At 37.0% G+C, this 20,496-nt stretch overlaps 1 long non-coding RNA gene across 3 annotated transcripts in view; it reads right to left on the reverse strand.

The window, feature by feature from the left end:
* Positions 1-16,677, reverse strand: part of LOC114487151 (uncharacterized) — a 65,485-nt gene extending 48,808 nt beyond the window's left edge. For all 3 annotated transcript variants that reach the window (XR_008618452.1, XR_003681932.2, XR_008618451.1), the window contains exon 1: positions 16,510-16,677. This is a non-coding gene — a long non-coding RNA (uncharacterized lncRNA). The remainder of the gene's footprint in view (positions 1-16,509) is intronic.
* Positions 16,678-20,496: the final 3,819 nt, after the last annotated feature.

The raw sequence follows: 20,496 nt of genomic DNA on the forward strand, positions 1-20,496 counted from the left end.
TCATAATTTTACACATTTTAATAAATTCATTCATAAACTGGAATATTTTGCAGATGTTCAACAGAATGAAGTATTGTCTTATGTACTGATAAGGCAAGACCTACAAGATCAAAAGAAACTCAGGACAAATTTTCCTATTTATGTTTTTAAATGATATGTTATATTTTTAAATATATAGTATGCTCTCTTATGCAAAGAAAAATAAATATGTGGAACTATAAACACCCTGTTGATAACACTGGTTCAATCTGGGGATATGGGGAAGAATGAGGGATTCATTATACTGGGAAGGGAGGCAGTTAAGTGTAAATGGTTGCTTTTTACTAAATATACTTCTTCATTTGAATCTTTACAACACCCTTACATTAATTTTATAACTACAAAAATTGTAAAGTCTTAAAATTAAAAAAAAAAATGAAGTGACAGTTTTTGGGTCACAAAATTAAATTTTTTTTTTTTTTTAGTATTTTAAATTGTGGTTTCTGTATTTTAGATGAATATATTCTTACTTGAACATTTTTGGAAATACAGCATTCTTAAATATGTGTGCATAAGTTTATAGGTTGATGAATTTTTCACAAATGAAACATGTCTATGTAATCAGTACCAAAATCAATGAACAAAGCATTACTAGTTCTGCCCCTATTTCTGTGCCATTCCCTTTCAAGGATAACAACCATTCTGACTACTAAGAGCATAGATTAACTTCCATTTTGTACTTTGTTAGAGGGGAAATCTTAAAATATCTACTTTTTTATGTTTGACTTCTTTTACAACATTATATTTCTGAAATTCATCCATATTGTTGCAATAAAAGATATTTTGTAATAAAATATTTACCTGTATTTCAATAAAGCATTGATTCATTAAATCCTAAAATAAAATTTTAAGAGCAAAATAGTTTTGCTACAGAAATGCAGAGCAATGGAATTGCCTTTTGTTTTGAATCAAAACAACCACAACAAAAGATTGTTCTTGCCAACTCTTAATAATTCACTTCTTCCTGAAGCTTTCCCAATGTCAGATGATTTCAGTGCTTCTAGAAATAGTGCCTATGCTTTCTTCTCACACAAAAATAACTTTTAAAAGCATAGATCTTGGGTAGACTTATTTTTTGTTGTCATTGTCTTTGGGAGCTAAAAAATTCTACTTTCTCTTGGTCCACAACAGTATAGAACAAAAAGCGACTGACATCTGCAAGCCAAAGAAGAACCTGCCTGAGAGAAATCATTCCCAAGTCAATTATATTATAAATCTAACCTTTTTTTTTTTTCAGATCTAGAATGGAGGATAAATAGCCTGAGAAATTGGTTCCAAATTACTTGAGGTTTGTCCAACAAATATTGAAGACTAGCTGTGAAGATTCATATCCCATTCAAGAAATAGACATGAAACAAACCCAGTCTGTTCAGCCTAGGGAATTCATAGAGAAGGTTCATTCTATATATACCTCTGGCCATGAGAGTGACGGTCTGAAGTTTCAGAGGTGGAGGAGTTTCCTCAAACCTCTATGGCAGGGGAACTTAATGAGGTATATTTTGCCGTGTACTTGTTATTGTAGGAGACCACGGAAAACGAAAATGTAATTATCATCTTTTTATACCCCCTAGAAAAACCAACCTTCATGTTCTGGAAATCTGCCTTTTTTTTTTTTTTTTGTCAAAGCCTAGGTTCAGAATGGTGAGAAAACTGGCCTTCCAAAGATAAGGGCTCCCACATGGGAAGGAAATGTGGGTAATCTGGGCTTTACAAGGGGTGGAGAATACTGTCCTGTTCAGATCAGCTCCCGGGAGTAGGAGCAGCCTACTGCGCATAGAGCAGCCGGATGATCTTCCTGTGAATCCTCCCAGAATCAGAGGCCAGGATGGCATTAAATTTACATTACAGAAAATGCCTGAGTGAAAGGAAATAAGGAAGGGGGTCAGGTAAGGCTCAAGCTCATCAGATCCCAGGGCTATCCAAGGGAAGGAGAGAGAAAGACAAGGTTTGGTGGAAGTACACAGATGCCTGGCAATCTAAGAAAGGCTCAGAAGAGCCTTCTGACAGTCACTGAGCTAAAGACGCCCTTAGTTTACCTGCTGTAGCTGGTTCGGGTCATGGGCACCATAGGAGCCTGATTGGGTGATGAATTTCAAAGCACAGCAGCTGGGGCTGGTGAAGGTCAATTGCCTCTCTGTGCTGTGCATTCTCATAACCGCCACCCCTTCAAAGCCAATGCATAATTCAATTTTCCTGAAGCTTCTCAACACCTCTGGATAGAACTACTTCTTCCTTTGAAGCACCGTAGATACTTCTGGTAGTACATTTCTCCTCCCAGGTAGAAATATTTGTTTAGGAGCTTCTCTCTCCTACCAGGCTGTGAGATATTTAAGAAGATCTGTTTTTTCATCCTCATAGCCTGAGGCCATGCACAGCGTCTGACACTTAGAGACTGAATGTCACTCATTTGTTGAAATGATCTCTTATTGTTTTGTTACTAGTTGAATTTATACGCTATTCAAGTTTATAGTAGGTCCTATAACCCCAACCTGATTATAAGCTTTCTGAAGACAGAAAAAAGAAGATTGTTTTAATTTTATAATTGGGAAATAATTGTAAATTTACAGAAAAGTTGCAAGAATAGTACAGGGAGCTCCAGTGTACCCTTCACCTTCCTGGAATGTTAACATTTTGTCTCATCTGCTATTTCATTCATTTTTGTCTTCTCTCTCTCATATATATTTATTTTTATGAGTGTGCATATACATATAAATAACATATATATTGGCAGAGATAATTATTTTATATATAGACAGAGATGATTATATAAATAGAGATAGAACTATTATTATTTTTTGAGCTAATTGAAAGTTGCAGATTTCTTGCCCCTTTACCCCCCGACTACTTTGGTGCATATAGTTCCTAAGATAAAAGGCATTCACTGTTACAAACACAGTAAAATTTCCAAAGTCAGGGAATTTAAGATTGATTCAATGATAATGTATGTATTTTATTCAAATGTCACCAATTGTCCCAGTAATGATTCTTATAGCAATTGTTTTTGTGATTCTGGATCCAGTCGGGGATCACATATTGTGCTGTTTTCATTTTCTTTTGTCTCTTTTAATGTGGAAGTAGTCCTCATTTTTTATAGTAAGAGTATGAGCATTCTTTCTATGTCTCACTTCAGTGTATACAGTGTTGCAGCAGGTATATAATAAACATTACATACCAATATATATGGTCATATATGAGATATAACTCATAGAGAGATATAAGGGACCATGCCAAAATTATTTTCTCCCTTTCTTGTATTAAAATCAAGAACTCAATGGTGTCCATCAATTATATAACCAATATTCCTACATTACCTTTTCAGAATACGACCATGACAATTCGAGTGTATTGCATTCTCATTCTACAGAGAACATCTTCAGGGAAACTCAAATAATTCTACAAGATGATGCTATTAGCCTATTATAACCTCTCCAATTGGCTAAAAATCAGTATTCATGTGCATGGAGACTCTCACATGAGGTAGATTTAATAGAAAATGCACAAACTGCACAATTTAAAAATGTTTGTGAAGCATTCATTCAGAACTGATATACTGATAGACCTCTACATAGCTTTTATTTAATAAATTATATTTTATGTCATCTATGCCAAATCGCACATTTCAAGGTGTAAAATTAATTAAGCAGTTAAACAAGATGCACAGGAAAGAAGACATATAGTGAAACACCATGGAATTGGTTTCCAATGATAAGTAGACTTGGATAAAGAAGTTAGAATTATACCGGAGGTTCTAGCCAGAGAAATCAGTCAAGGAAAAGAAATAAAGGCATCCAGATTGGAAAGGAAGAAGTAAACCTTCTATATATGCAGATGATATGGTTTCATATATAAAAAATCCTGATAAGAAACTTGAATCCAGAATACATAAAGAATTCTCAAAATAAAAATACAATTTAAAATGGGCAAAAGATCTGAATAGACATTTCTTCAAGAAAGATATACAAATGGTCAATAAGTGCCTGAAAAGATGCTTAACATCACTAATTTCTAGGGAAATGAAAATCAAAACCACAATGAGCACTTCACATGCACTAAGATGGCTATAATTAAAAAAACAGGGAAGGAGAGGATGTGGAGAAATCAGAACCCTCAATACAGTACTGGTGGGAATGTAAAGTGGTACAGCTCTTTTGCAAAATAATTTGGTATTTCCACAAATGATTAAACAAACAGTTGCATGTTTATCTAAACATAAATAGATAAACATGGGATCCAGCAAGCCACTTCTAGATATACATCCAAAGAAATAAAAGCATATGTCCACACAAAAACTTGTACATAAATGCTTTCATCTTTCATAATAGTTAAAAAGTAGAAACCCCAATGTCCATCCACCGATGAATGGATAAATAAAATATGATATATCAATACAGTGGAATATTAGTTGGCAATAAAAAAGAAATAAAGCACTGACACATGCTACAACATAAATGAACCCCCAAAACGTTATGCTAAGTGAAAGAAGCTAAGGACCACATATTACATGATTCTATTTATATGAAATTTCCAGAATAGGCACAAAAAGTAAAGACAGAAGCAGATTAGTGGTTGCCTAGGGCTGGGAGGAATGAGAGAGTTTGGTAAATGATGGCAAAGGCATTTAAAGTTTCTTTTTGGAGTAATGAAAATTTCCTGAAATTGATTGTTGTGATGGATGCACCACTCTGTGAATATACTAAAAGACATTGAATTACACATTTTACAAGGACGAATTGTATGATATGTGAGTTATATCTAAAGCTAAGAGACAACCAAAGGAGGACCCTGCAGGGTACTAAGAGGATGTTATCTAAATGAGCCAAAGATGGCCTCTGTGTTTTAGTCCCTAGATTGTCTGTTTCCTCACTGCAGGCTGAGACTTGTTAGCTCAAAAGTTGACCAGTGCTAAACTCAAACTTCTACACATCTAATTATTTTTAAAATAGCTCAAACACATTTTTAGACATTTAGAGCCTGCCTGCTTTTCATGTCCAACAAAACCTCACCCAACAGCAGCTCCCTATTAATAAGATAGGACCTTGCAGTTGTAAGGTTCCAAGTCACTGCTGCCCTTTGGAGCTCTGATCCAGAGATTCCCCACTGTGCTGCTGAGTGATATCACCCAGACATATAAGCTCCCTCTTGGATCTCCCTCTCCCCCAGGATTTCCCTTGGCCCCCTCCCCTTCTAGATGGTAGCCTTCTGACCATAAGCCTCTGGATTGTCTCACGCTGTGAGAGACTTCCCTTCTCATGCAAACCTATCCAAGCATCACTCAATAAAATTTGTTGTATATTACTGCCCCCCATATCATCCTTTTCAATGATCAGACCCCAAATCCCTTGAATACCCAAAGAAGGACTGGGATCCCAGGACTACAGAAACAGCACAGTGAACCCCTATCTGATAAAAGAAGGTCACCCAGACCCTTCATTTCCCAACTCTCAACCTACCAAAAGAAGGCAGCCTAGGTAGGCTCATTTTTCTTCCAGATCACCCTAAGGTCTGTCTGACAACACTGGATGGGCCTGACACCACCAGCAAGGGGGATGGATTGGGAGTCCTGCTAGTACTAAGCAGCCAGGAGCAGTCTTTTCTCCCCTTGCTATTCCTGAGACTGCCCCGTTCCATCAAGAAATGCTGTAACATGAGCAGGCAAAATTGTCAAGATGCCCACACTTCCCTTGAAGTGGTTAAGTGTTGATACCAGTAACTATTATAAGTCACATGTGTATATTGTCATACCCAGAGCAAGCATTACAAAAAATATACAAAAAGATGCGCCCCAAACACTGTATATAAATCAAGATAGATTGTTTGGATTCAAGTAATCTGCAGAAAGACAAGAAAGGAGAAACAAAAGAATGATAACCTAAAGGAACAAATGCAAGACAAATAATAAAATAGAAGACTTAACCCCAACATAAGAATAATTACATTAAACATAAATATTTTTAATACACCAATCCAAAGACTGATATTAGCAGAATGGATAAATAATATGATCCATTTATATGTTGTTGAAATTCAATGACATAGGTATGTTCAAATTAAGAGGACAAAAGGAATACACCTTATAAATATAATTAAAGGAAAGCATGAGTGGCTCTACATTAATACCTAATAAAGTAGTCTTCAGAGCCAAGGAAATTGTAGAGACAATGAGCCATATTGCATAATGATAAAAGGGTCTATCCACCAGAAAGATAATGATCCTAAATGTGTATGCAGAAAACAGCAGACCCTCAAAATACATGAAGGAAAACTGATGGAGCTGAAAGAATAACTAGATAAATCTTCAATTTTAGTTGACGACTTCAAAATCTCCTCTCAGCAACTAATAGAGCTAATAGACAGAAAACAACAAAGATATAAAAAATCTGAACAAAACACTCAACGAATAAGGTCTAATTGACATATACAGAACACTCCACCTAACAACAGCAGAATACACTCAGTGCCCATGAATCATTCAAGACAGACCATATCCTGAGCCACAAAGCAAAGCTCAACAAATTTAAAATAATTTAAATAATACAGAGTATGTTCCCTGATCATAATGGAATCAAATTAGAAATCAATAACAGAAACACAGGAAAAAATCTCTGAACATGTGGAAACTTAATAGCATACCCCTAACAATCCCTGAGTCAAAGAAGTTAAAGATACATCAAATGAAAATGAAAACACAGGGTATCAAAATATGTGGTATATCACTAAAGCTGCGCTGAGAGGGAAATGTGTAGCACCAAATGCTTACACTAGAAATGGAAAGATTTTTAATAGATAATCTAAATTCCTATTTTAAGAAACTAGAAAAAGAAGAACAAAGTAGACCCAAAGCAATTGGAAGAAGGGAATAATAAAGATAAAAGAATCAATAAAATTGAAATAGGAAACAATAGAGAAGTTCATTCAATAAAACAAAAACTTGTTCTTTGAGAAAAATCAATAAAATTGATAAACTTCTAGCAAGACTGACAAAAATAGAGAAGACACAAACCATCAACACAAGGAGTTAAATACAGTATACCATTATAGATTCCGCAGCCAGTAAAAAGATAATAAAGGAATACTTTGACCAACTTTATGCTCATAAATTCAACAACTTAGAATAAATTGACTATTTCCTTAAAGACCACAAATTACCAAAACTTAACCAAGGTGAAATAGGCCATCTGAATAGTCCTATAATCAGTAAAGTAGTTGGATTTGTAATGTTAAAGCTCCAAAAAAAGAAACCTAGAACAAACATTCAACCTTGCTGATTTTGTATATTAGGTCCAGGAAGGTTTTTTGGTTTTGTTTTTGGCTTCTTTGGTAGATTTCTTGGGATTTTCCACATAGACAATCTGTATGTATTTTATTCATTCTATTTGTCATATTGCAGTGGCTAGAGTTTCCAGTACTATGTTGAATAAAAACTATAAGAACAGATAACCTTGCCTAGTTCTTGATCTTAGGAGAAAACATTCATTTTTTATGATTATTAATGTAAATATCATATTAGCTGTGCTTTTTTGTAACTCCTCTTAATCATGCTGAACTTAATTCCCCTCTATTAATTCTTCTTTAAACGTTTGATAAAATTCTCCAGTGAAACCATCTGACCCTGTATTGGTTTTAACAACTGCATGTTAATGTACAATTAATAAAAATTTCAATCAGAAAATAAAAAAGCCTGAAGTTGAAATTTAAAGGAGTACTGAAAGCATTTTTCTTTTTCTTTAAAAGGAATAAAAGGAAAAGTTTAAGGTAAGTGAAAATAAGTAAAGATGAAGAGAAGTAGTAAGCCTAAGATTAAAGCAGTAGGTTATAAATCAAAGTAGAAATAAGAAAATAACAGCAAGGAGCATGCTTCAGGGCAAAAGAAAGTTCAAAACAACCCCAAGATAGTTATTGACAACATAAGCTGCCTATGTAATAAAATAAATAGGAATATGGAAAGGGGGACAAAAGGTAATATAGATACAGAAAAAATGTAATACAGATGTGATGTTACATTTGGAAATCTCTTACATTTGGCACCAACTTAAGAGAGAGCTTGGGACAGGTTTTAAGACACTGCCTCTTTTTTCCACCCTCATGGACCTAGCTCGGGGGGGTAATTTCCTGTCATAGACAGATTCCTGTTGACAAGACTAGGATCCATAGCTACAAATAAATCAAGAAGAGAATAGACAGGCCTCATATGTCTCCCCAGTTCACATCTCTGGTCGTGACCTCTATTCTGGATTCCAGACCTATGTATTCATTAGGCCAATCAACTCTTTTTTTTTTAACTAGGCATCTAGTCATATAGTGTTTTTGACATGAAAACAATAAATAATTTTATATAAATTCTTGGCCTTTTTTTAAATTCCAGGAAGAAAATAACTGGGACCTTTTGGGAGAATTATCTTGTTCTAAATGCTGTTTCTTTTCCTTTTTCTTTCTTTCTTCTTCTTTTTTTTAAATGTATACATATATCTATTCTTTTCAAATTCTTTTCCCATTTAGGTTATTACAGAATATTAAGCAGAGTCCCATGTGCTATACAGTAGGTCCTTGTTGGTTATCTATTTTAAATATAGCAGTGTGTATATGTCACTGCAGTCCACACAAACCTTCTCTTGCATTTCCTTCAAACATTGTACGAGAGCATCATCTTCTATGGATCTTTCAAGTTTGAAACCTGGATGTCATTCTTGATCCTTCTCTTTCCATTATTGCTCACATCCAAAAATTTACCAAAGCTGATATCCTCTACATCTTTCTTTTTTTTTTTCTTTTTAACATCTTTATTGGAGTATAATTGCTTTACAATGTTGTGTTAGTTTCTGCTGTATAACAAAGTGAATCAGCTATACGTATACATATGTCCCCATATCACCTCCCTCTTGCTTCTCCCTCGCATACCCCCTATCCCACCCCTCTAGGTGGTCACAAAGCACCGAGCTGATCTCCCTGTGCTATGCGGCTGCTTCCCACTAGCTACCTATTTTACATTTGGTAGTGTATTACTCTGCCATAAAAGGAAACAAAATTGAGTTATTTGTAGTGAGGTGGATGGACCTAGAGTCTGTCATACAGAGTGAAGTAAGTCAGAAAGAGAAAAACAAATACCGTGTGCTACATCTTTCTTTCCGCTCAGTCCTTGCTTTGGTTTAGGTCACCACTATTTGTGTCTTACAAAAGCCTCCTAACTGCTCGTATGAGCAGTTTCCGCCATACCTAAGTCTACTCTTCACACTGAAATCTATAAAGTTTGCTTGAAAACGATGTATACTCAGAACACACCCCTGCTTAAAAATATCCTTTGGCTCCTGGAGTGGCAGAGTGTGGTATGCTCAAGTTAGGACACTATAAAGTGACAGGAGACTCCAGTAAAAATTGGATGAGAGAACAGTATAAACTGGGCCTGTCCTGGAGAATCTGTGACATATGATCACCTTAATTTGTCTAATGGTGTATTCAAAGCCTTTCACGATCTGCTCCTAACGTCTCCTGATGGCCACCACCACTCAAGACAGACTACGTATGTTGGAGGTCTCAAGGCAAGATAAAAATATGATGACCCTTGATCAAAGGTTAAGAATTTCAACTTGGCCACAGCAAAGCATTAAACCAAGCATGGGGCTCTTTGGAGCATAGGGCTATGTGTTAGTATGCAGGTCACATGTGAATGAAGTTTCCCTGTCCCCATCCCTAGAATTATCCATTTCTACTATTTAGAAATTCTCACTGCTTTGCAGATATACAATACCCTTTCCTAACTACTTATCTCTTTACTCTCTATTACACCTTAGAATGCCTTTCTATGTTTCTTCTGTTTCTAAACATAGCACAAGTCATAACTGAAATCATACCTCTTGAATCAAATCTTCCCTATGTTTCTCTACCAATTCAGTGATTCTTTCCCATATGTTAATTACTACACATCTATTATAATATTTACCATTGTTGAGTATACTAGATTGCCTCTCATGATATCTTTTTCAACATATCTTTGAGCAATTTTATCCTAACTATTTTAAAGTCTCTGATAAATCCAAGATCTGGACCATCTTTGTGTCTACTTCTATTGACTTTTTCCCTTATTGAGCATGGGCCCCATTATCTTGTTTTTTTAATGTCTCCCCATGTTTTATTGTATGAAAGATATTTTGTATAAAAGAATAGTGGAGACCTAAAATAATATTAAGTTCCAAAAAAAGTTATTTCCCCTTTTTTGCTTGGGTGCGAGAGTGGAAGACTGCATCAATATGATATGCAGTTGAGCTAGGCTGACTTTGAGCACTGGCTTCATATGTTTTGAGGAAGGATCTAGACTTTCTTCTCAGGATAGCTTAGGATCTGAGCACTGGTGAGATTAGGGAGTTCTCTTTGTGCCTTAGAACTGAGCCACCGTCTCTCTGTACCATGAATGATAACTCTCTGTTTCACAGCTCAGCTGCCAACTTTTTAAATTCACTGGGAAGAAGTCTTTTCTCTCTGGCATCATCCCTGGATTCCAACTCTGGAGATCTCTTTCCACCCTGACTCCCATTCTTCAGCCTTATTAGGTCAGCAATTTTACATTCCATGAAAGACGGGTCTCAAACCTTCCTGTCCTGCCCCAGCCTACGCGGCTGAGAGACCTGTGTGTCTCAGCTCTCCTACCAATCGTCCTCTTCCCCTCCGGTGGGTGCTGTCTACTTAGAGGAGGCTCTGTGTACCTCAGGGGATATCTCTCTCAGCTCTCCTGACTTGTCCCCAGCTTTCTGGCATAGTACTCTCAAGCACTGGGTGAAGATTTGTGGGAAATATTTGGTGGGTGGGTGCAGATTTGCTCTGTGGTTTAGGCTCCTCGGAAATCTAATCTCTCATGCCAGCCTACACACGGCCATTAAAAATTTATTAAAAGTTTAGCTGGTTTCTCCTTAACCCCTTCTATGGCTTGTACCTCCTCCTCCGCTACTTCGCTTGAACAGAGAACAGCTATGGAACACTTCTTTCCTGTGAAGAGCTTGTCATTCTTCTGGAAATCAGTTTATTAAGGTTTCATTGCATCCTCAGCTTTCTGAAGGATTAAGAAAAGAACTTTGTGTTTTTGAAGGTTATCCAGGTTCTTTTGGTTCTTAGGATGAAAACAATGACTTCCTGTGACTTTTTATGTCATAACCAGAATTAAAAGTCCCATGAATCTTTTAATATCCCCTTAGTAATACATTTAAGATTCTGAGATGTGAAATAATTGCCATTCAAAAGAAGAATTCTCTTATATATGAAATGCTTCCTTGTACAATCACTGTCTTAGATAGCAAGTTGATTTTTTTTTTTAAAGTTTAAAAGACTAATGGTGATAGAATATTAGACTAGGTGAAGTGAAATTTCAAATTTACTATTTCTTTGACCCATGGTTGACCTTCAAATGGATACCTACATCATTACTGTTTTCAGAGAATAAGATGACCTGTCCAGGGACTTCCCTGGTGGCACAGTGGTTGAGAATCCGCCTGCCAATGCAGGGGACGCGGGTTCGAGCCCTGGTCCGGGAAGATTCCCACATGCCGCGGAGCGGCTGGGCCCGTGCGCCACAACTACTGAGCCTGCGCTCTAGAGCCCGTGAGCCACAACTACCGAAGCCGGCGCGCCTGGAGGCCGTGCTCTGCAATGTACAACGAAGAGTAGCCTCTGCTTGCCACAACTAGAGAAAGCCCCACGAAGCAACGAAGACCCAACGCAGCCTACGTAAATAAATAAATAAATTTATTTTTGTTTTAGAAAAAGATGACCTGTCCAATTTAAGATTTTTAAAGAAGAAAGTTCCAAATCTTTCTCTCCAAATCAGTACTTATTCTACTGCTTTTCTCACTGCACTGTCAGAAATTATTGGTATTTACCCTTATTACTTTCTGGCTTCTGGAAGTGGAACCTCAGTCTTAATAAGAGAACTAGGTGGAGAAAGAAACTGGTTTACATATTCTCTTCCCTTCTCCAAATATATCATGCTGTTTATTTCTGGAGAATGTAATCTCCCTCTATATCTCTTACAGTCTTCTTAGAGTCATGGTACCCAGTCACTGTGCAAAAAGACAAATTTACTCCGGTTAAGGTGTGAAATGGGTGGCAAATTGTTTCTTGAGCTTCGCGGGCAGAGCATAAAACATACACATTTAAGACTGTCCTGTGGGCTTCTTGGTAACCCTCTGATCGAGCTTCCACGCTGTGTTCAGTGGATCCCTGTTACCTAATGAACAACGTCTCAACTGGTCAGCCTATCATTAAAGGATCTACATATTTTTATACTGCCTGCCTTTCTAGCCTTTTCGTCTTCCACAGGCCCCTTATATTCTGGTCCTATCAATCCTTTCACTATTCACTAAACATGAGGATGAACCTTGATGGGTGAAGAAACACCAGACTTAGAGCAGGAAAACAAAGTTGGGGAACTTATATAACCTTGACAAGTTTCTAAACCTGCTTAGACCTGATATTCTTATGTCCTTGTCCACATTATGAAAAGGCTAGAATCGAGGATATCAAAGTTCTCTTGAAATTCTCACATTTTTTAGTTAAGTGGCTTTTTGCTGTTGCAACTCTATTTCATTTATTTACATTTTGATATTGAAATAGTCCAAATAAGAGGTATTGGCATAATTAATTTTCCCATACTGTTACCTTAGGAAAGAATTGCCCGAGGTAAGATAGTATCATGGGTAAATATGTCTTGAAATACTCAATGGTTCAACTTAGAAATCTAATTATTTAAATTCATTTTAATGAGAATGCAATACAACATTTGTCTCTTATTGGTTTTGATGTTAATAAACCGCAACAAAACCATTTTTAAGATTTAAGTTCTCAACTTTAGTTATGCCTTTAAAGAAAAGACACGAAGAGAAACATTGACTTTGTTTATAGTAACACTTGGTGCATGATTCCACCTGGATTAGAGGACTTTTCACCATATTTCCATATTTAGGGAGTGCGCACAAACTGTTTCCAGAAGTTTCTCATCCTCCAGTCTCGCTAAGAAAGTAGCTAGACCATTTGTCAACAAAGGAGAGTGTTTTCTGCTGAGGTAATTTACTTACCAGATGCTGAAATGGTCATTTCATGCCAGGGTACATTCTGCAGCCAGAAACTACACTTCTATTTCAGATTTTATGACAAATCTTCCATGTTTTCTGAGCATCTCCAGACACTGAGAGTGGTGAGACGCTGTTTTTAAACAGATAATATATCTGGATTGGTTCCCCTCAAAGTAGGTCTAGGAGACACCTACCTACTTCACCCAGACGCTAAATCTAACACAGGTTTCCTCTTTGGGCCCTTCTTTGCTTTCAGCGTCACTCATGCCCACCAATAACAAATGAATGTCTTCAGTTAATTTCTATAAGCCAATTTAGAAGAACTATTACTGGTAATTCAACTGTATATAGAGGGGCTTCTTCTGAAGATGTTCAGAGCCAAGAATCCATGGGTTTTGCTTGAAAAGAAATTAAGCCCTTGATCCAAAATTTTGCTTGCATGGGATTCTTTTGGTGCTTCGGCTGTAGTAACAATTTCGGATCACCGAATACCTACTCCGCTGAAGCAGTCACTGACTGATGACACCAAGGAGTCAAATCGTATTCCTTGAACGTGTGTTATTCATTAGCATAACCACAGTCACTTAGAAGTATAGGCATTGACAAAATATGAAATGAAAATGATTTTAGCATTTTCATCGGAAAGGGGTAAATAAATGAAATATGGAATTCCTATTTTTAAGGAGGACCTACAATATACATACTCTGTATGTTCTCCAGTTAGATTTAATCTCATGACAGCCTTGTGAGAGGATCGTTCACTTTTTAAGAACAATAGAAATGAGGTACAGAAATACCCAGCTCCTTCCCCAGGTCACTCAACCAGGTCTGACTCTAAAGCCCTGAGCTTTTTTTCAAGACACCTCGAGACTTCCACCTAAGTCATTTCTGTCCCTTAGGAAGCTCCCTTTTATTTCAACAATTAAAGACACCTCAATTTTATCTGAGAGTTCAGAGAAGGGGTTAAGATGACTCAAAAGCATCAGGAGAGAAAAAAATTATTTTCTCCCAAGACTTCAAATGTCTCTCCTTGAAAATGGTTAACTTTAAACAATTTAAATCAAACAAACACTTCAGTGTTTAAAAAAAAGTAAAAGGCAGTGGAAGGAAGAAAAACTTCTCAAGATTTAAATAAAACAACAAAGATACAAGAAAGTTACAGAGGTGAGGGATTTGTTCACTCATTTTCTGTGAGCCTCTATTTTTTTAAAAAAATCTTTTCTTTTTAGTAAAGAAAGGTAAGGCAAGGTTAAAGATGCACATCCAAGCAAAGACGGTAGAGTATATGGATGGAATTTAAACTACCTTAGCTATCCAATTCATGGCATTGAGGTAAAAATAAATTGAGCTTTATTCTCTTTTGAGCTATGGATAAGTGCCCTAAATGAATTTGGTGAATATATATTTATGTTTCTCTATTAAATTAGCTCTTATGTCTCTATCTTGGCATATATAGAGATGGGTCCTAATAAAATTAAGAGCTTGACAGAGAAAATAAATCGTTTCATTCATTAACAATTAGGCAAACTCATGATTGACATACGGATTTGTTTATCTTATTAGAGTTATGGACAGAGTTGGACATGAGAAGAGCAAGAAAAATCTTCTAGTTCTGTCCACCTAAAGGAATAAAAAAACTCATCTCCTAAAAGTCAGAACCCAAAAGACCTAAAAACAATGAACAGAGAGGAGTGAATTGAACACAAATTATAGAAATTCTTAAGCATCCCAGACTTACATTTTGCCGTAATGGAATGTAGCAGTGTAGGATAGCAGTGCTTTCTACAATCTGGATGTACCCTAGTTTCAGGTCGTGGTATGAAACTGGAAGCTCCCCAGAAGCTGTGGGCACATAGTTTCCCTGGGCAGTGAGGGTGGCATGAGGAGGGATCATTATTCTTTCAGGTGCCACTAATATTCACATCACTGGTGTCATTATTCACTGAGTGATGAGTAAGAAGAGTCACTTTTTCTCCAACTCATTACACACAGTCTGGCATTGGGAACATTTCATTTTCAACAAGAAAGCAAAGGCCCAGGTGTTACTGAAAATGCAGACAGTGTAACTGTGGACATAAATCTAATTGTCCCTATAAGTCTCTCCAATTACCCAATACCAAAAAGAAACAAAAAAATAAGTGCCATTCTTTGAGCCACAGCTACTATAAACTGTAGATGAAACATTCTATCCTCTAAGTTAGGTACAAATTACTGGTTACACTTTCTTTTACAGAAATGTTGTATATATATATAATTTGTATGTGTGTGTCTGGTATACAACTCATTCTGTGTAGAGGATACAGAAGTCGAAGTATTCGTGTAAAATTAATTCTATATCCTATATTTGCTCTACATGCGTAGTAAATTGTAACTAACTGCTTAATTTCCTAGAGGCAAATGTAAATCACTATACATACAAGTGGGGCTATTTTATGTTAGTTAGGAAACCATGACCATAGATTCTTCACTGATCTTCTGGAAAGGAATAAGCGGTAGATGAAAAATCCTTTCTAATAGCATTTAATATCCAACCTTAAAACCTCATTGTAGCTCCTCTCTTAACTTGACTAGTTTTAGATAATAAATTAATACATAGGACTTCAATTCACAGAGAGAAGCAAACCTTCATAAGATTTAGTTTTATAAAGAAAAATGAAAATGATAAATTTGTCAATTTGGATGTCCATTTTTCTCCTTTATTCACACTTATATTTAATAGCTAAGGAAAAAAAGAGCTGGCTTAAACATGATATGGCAGTAAGCTCATGAAAACAACTTTGAAAAGTATGGAGTAATCTATTATTTACCTCAGAAAAAAGTCTAGATATTTTGCATTATCAAAAATAACTAAATATATGCCTTTCCTGATTTCTATTAAATTTGCGTAAAATACCGTCCCAATTGTTTCAGTCATGGTGAGAGTGAGGTGTTGTGTGATAGCCATTGAGACCTGACCACTTAGTCTAAGATACAACCATTTTTATTATTTATTATTATTATATTTTTTGAGATTCCAGATGTATCTAAGCTGCTTTTTAAAAAATTTTTGTTGGAGTATAGCTGCTTTACAATATTGTGTTGGTTTCTACTGTACAGCAAAGTGAATCAACTATACATAGACATATAGGCCCTCTTTTTTGGATTTCCTTCCCATTTAGGTCACCACAGAGCATTAAGTAGAGTTCCCTGTGCTACACAGTAGGTTCTCATTTCTATTTTATACATAGTATCAATAGTGTATGTATGTCAATCCCAATCTCCCAATTCACCCCACCACCCCACCCCGGCATCCATAACACTTGTCATCTATGCCTGTATCTCCACTTCTGCCTTGAAAATAAGATTGTCTAGACCAATTTTTTCAGATTTCACATATATGCATTAATATATGGTATCTGTTTTTCTCTTTCTGACTTACTTTGCTCTGTATGACAGTCTCTATGTCCATCCATGTCTCTCCAGTGACCCAATTTCTTTCCTTTTTATGGCTGAATAATATTCCATTGTATATATGTACCACATCTTCTTTATCCATTCCTTTGCTGATGGACATTTAGGTTGTTTCCATGTCCTGGCTATTGTAAACAGCGCTGCAAGGAAGAGATACAACCATTTTAAAACTGTGGTTCCTGATCTTGGTTCCTAATTCCCATTTCTCTGAGACTTTTATAAAAATGACCAATGATCGGGCTGCATCCCGACTAATTGAATAATAATTTCTGGTTCTGTATACCAGGCATCAGGATTTCCTATAATGTCCCAGTTTTCTACCTTAAAGCCAGAGCTGAAAAGTTGCATTGTCTTTCAACAATGTAAGAGAAGAGCAGCAACATGGATGGACCTAGAGATTGGCATACCGAGTGAAGTAAGTCGGACAGAGAAAGCCAAATGTCATATGATATCACTCATATGTGGAATCTGAAGTGAACTTATTTACAAAACAGAAGTAGAGTCACAGATGTAGAAAACAAACTTATGGTTAACAGGAGGTAAGCGGGGGAGGGATAAATTCGGAGATTGGGATTGACGTAAACATACTGTTATATATAAAATAGATAACTAATAAGGACCTACTGTTTAGCACAGGGAACTCTACTCAATACTCTGTAATGGCCTACTCAATACTCTCAATACTCTGTATGGGAGAAGAATCTAAAAAAGAGCGGATATATGTACATGTATAACTGATTCACTTTGCTGTACATCTGAAACTAATACAACATTGTAAATCAACTACACTCCAATAAAAATTTTTAAAAAAAAACAATGTAAGGGAACAAAGTTGTTAAAGGGTAAAATACAGAGGAACAACAACAAAAATCCCTCTGACTTGTACAGTGGATTGAGTTCCAATAGTCTTTCAGATAAATGAGGAACTTTTCCATTACTAGCCAACAATAACAGTTGACCATTTTTTCCCCTTAGATTGAGAAGCCATTTAAAGAACTATATTTGGATGGAAGAAGTCCAGCAAATAAGCTGCTGCATGTTTAAGTAGCTTCTCCTACACTGCATCCAAGGGTTGGCAAATATATTCATTTATTCATCAAAAACTTTTGTGGGTTTCATGATTATGTGCCAGGAATCATTCCCAGATGGAATCATGGAATTGAGTCAAACATAATCTCTCCATTCAAGTAATTTATAGCGTGAATTGGTGTGTTTATTCAACATATATAATTAAGTCTTGTTATATACCCAAAACTGTTCTAAACTCTAGGAAACCTCAGAAAACTATGTAGAAAAAAAAAAAAAAATCCTACTCTGTGGAGCTTAGTTTCCAGGGGGAGCAATAAGAAACAAAATTGAAAATATTAGTTGTGAAGAAAATGAAAGCAGTGAAGGAGGCTAGGGAATAAGTGTAGGAAAAGAGTTACGTACAAGGTCAAATGGATGGATCGTTGAGAATGGTCTCAGTGAGAATGCGACATTAACTAAACACCCGGAGGGGAGAAAAAGTAAGACATGTGATTACAGTAAGTGCCATACATACAAGAGAGTGCTGTTCAGAGAGCGCGTTTGTCAGTCCAGTTTGTTCGTAAGTCCAACAAAGTTAGCCTAGGTACCCAACTAACACAATCGGCTATATAGTACTGTACTGTAAGAGGTTTATAATACTTTTCACACAAATAATACATAAAATACAACCAAAAAAACAAAACATTTTAATCTTACAGTACAGTACCTTGAAAAGTACAGTGGTACCAGCTACATCACCGCTGGTTTTACACTTGCTTCCGAACATCCTGGGCTTGAAATAAAGATACTGTACTACTGTACCCTATACAGTACCGTACAGTAAAGTACACAAAATCACAACTACTTGTAGAGGATGCACACACGTGACAATGTACACCAGACATGTCAACTAACTTACATGATTGGACACGCGAACGCACATTCACATCTTTGAAAGTTCGCAACTTGAAGGTTCGTATGTGGGGGACTTACTGTATTTGGAGAAGAGAGTTTCAGGTAAGAGAAAAAGATAATTGCAAATACCCAGAGCCGGGAACTTGTCTGAGGAGTCCGATGAAGATCAAGGAGGCCAGTCGGTGAGGCTGGAGCAGAGGGAGAGGAAGATGAGTGTGAGGTCAGAGAAGAGAGAGGCCATCTGAGGCAAGGCTTTGTCAGGAATGAATGAGCTGGGGAGCCCGGGAAGGGCTTTGAGGAGAGGATTGACAAGATCTGACATTCCACGCATGGTCACTGTGCTGAGGATTAAGTGAAGAGAGCAAACATGGAAGAAGGAGTCCAGGGAGGCTATAGTAAGATTCCAGGGGTGATATGCCCTCTGCAGAGTGTTCTGGAAGTGTAAAGAAAGCGGTGTATGGCCCTACCAAAGAGTGCAGGGGCGCCTTCATATAGATTTTGTGTGTCCTGTGAGCCTTCAAATAATGAATAAGAATAGACCATCTGGAAAGCAGGAAAAAAACCTTCCTCAAAAAGGGGAAATAAACAGAAGTATGAACCATTGCAGTGCATTTAGGTGCCTGTTGTGTATGAGGGTGCAGGAAGCACGGCGTGGGTGAGGAAATTGGGCTGGGAATGGAGAGTGAAGAACCTTGGGTACCACGCTGAACAGCTGGACTTTATAATATAAGCAAGCAAGGAATGTTGAATGTTTTAGGGAATCTGGAAACAACGTTTAAGAAACATTAGCACGAGGAGCAGTTGGAGAGAGACACCAATGAGAAGGTTCTTGCCACAGGTACTGTCTAGCAGAGAACTCAAATAAGTATTTGCCATTATGGAAAAAGCTCTGACAATAGTATGCACAGAATGCAAAGGGGTTGGGGGAAGAGGAAAAACATTCAGTTAAACAGAAGCATCAAGAATGGCTTCATCGGGCTTCCCTGGTGGCGCAGTGGTTGAGAGTCCACCTGCCAATGCAGGGGACACGGGTTCGTGCCCCGGTCCGGGAAGATCCCACATGCCGCGGAGCGGCTGGGCCCGTGAGCCATGGCCGCCGAGCCTGCGCGTCCGGAGCCTGTGCTCCGCAACGGGAGAGGCCACAGCAGTGAGAGGCCTGCGTACAGCCAAACAAACAAACAAACAAAACAAACAAACAAAAAAGAATGGCTTCATTGATACTATTTACAACAGCCAAGACATGGAAGCAACTTAACTGTCCATAGACAGAGGAATGGATGAAGAAGATGTGGTCACTTATATGCAGAATCTTAAAAAAAAATGATACAAATGAACTTATTTACAAAACAGAAACAGACTCACAGACATAGAAAACAAACGTATGGTTACCAAAGGGGAAAGGTTGGGGGGAGGGATAAATTCGGAGATTGGGATTAGCAGATACACACTACTGTGTATAAAATAGATAATCAACAAGGACCTGCTGTATAGTCCAGGGAACTCTACTCAATATTCTGTAATAACCTATATAGGAAAAGAATCTGAAAAAGAATGGATGCATGCATATGTAAAAATGAATCACTTTGCTGTACACCTGAAACTAACACAACACTGTAAATCAACTATACTCCAATATAAAATAAACATTTTTTAAAAATAAATGAACAATAAACAAACAAATAAATAAATTGAATTTAATAACTCTTTAAAATAATGGCTTAATTGAGAAAGTAGTCCTCAAACTGCATCTTGAGCAATCAGTAGATTTTTTTCAGTCATACAGGATGAAAAGGAATTCCAGGCAGGAGGAGCATCCAAGGCACAGAGACCCGAAAGAACATGGTAGATTAGAGGATGGAAAAGGTGACTGGAGCCCAGGGCATAGGTATAGAAAGGGGGATGAGAGCTTGAGGCAAGGGCAATAATTCCATGGAATTTGGACCTGGTTCTAGTTTTATAGGCAATGGAGATCCAGTGAAAGATATTAAGCGTGGTTATAATGTGCTTATCTGTACTTCGGAAAGCTGCTCAA

Source organism: Physeter macrocephalus, chromosome 11 (genome assembly GCF_002837175.3).
Source record: "Physeter macrocephalus isolate SW-GA chromosome 11, ASM283717v5, whole genome shotgun sequence".
Classification (NCBI taxonomy): domain Eukaryota; kingdom Metazoa; phylum Chordata; class Mammalia; order Artiodactyla; family Physeteridae; genus Physeter; species Physeter macrocephalus.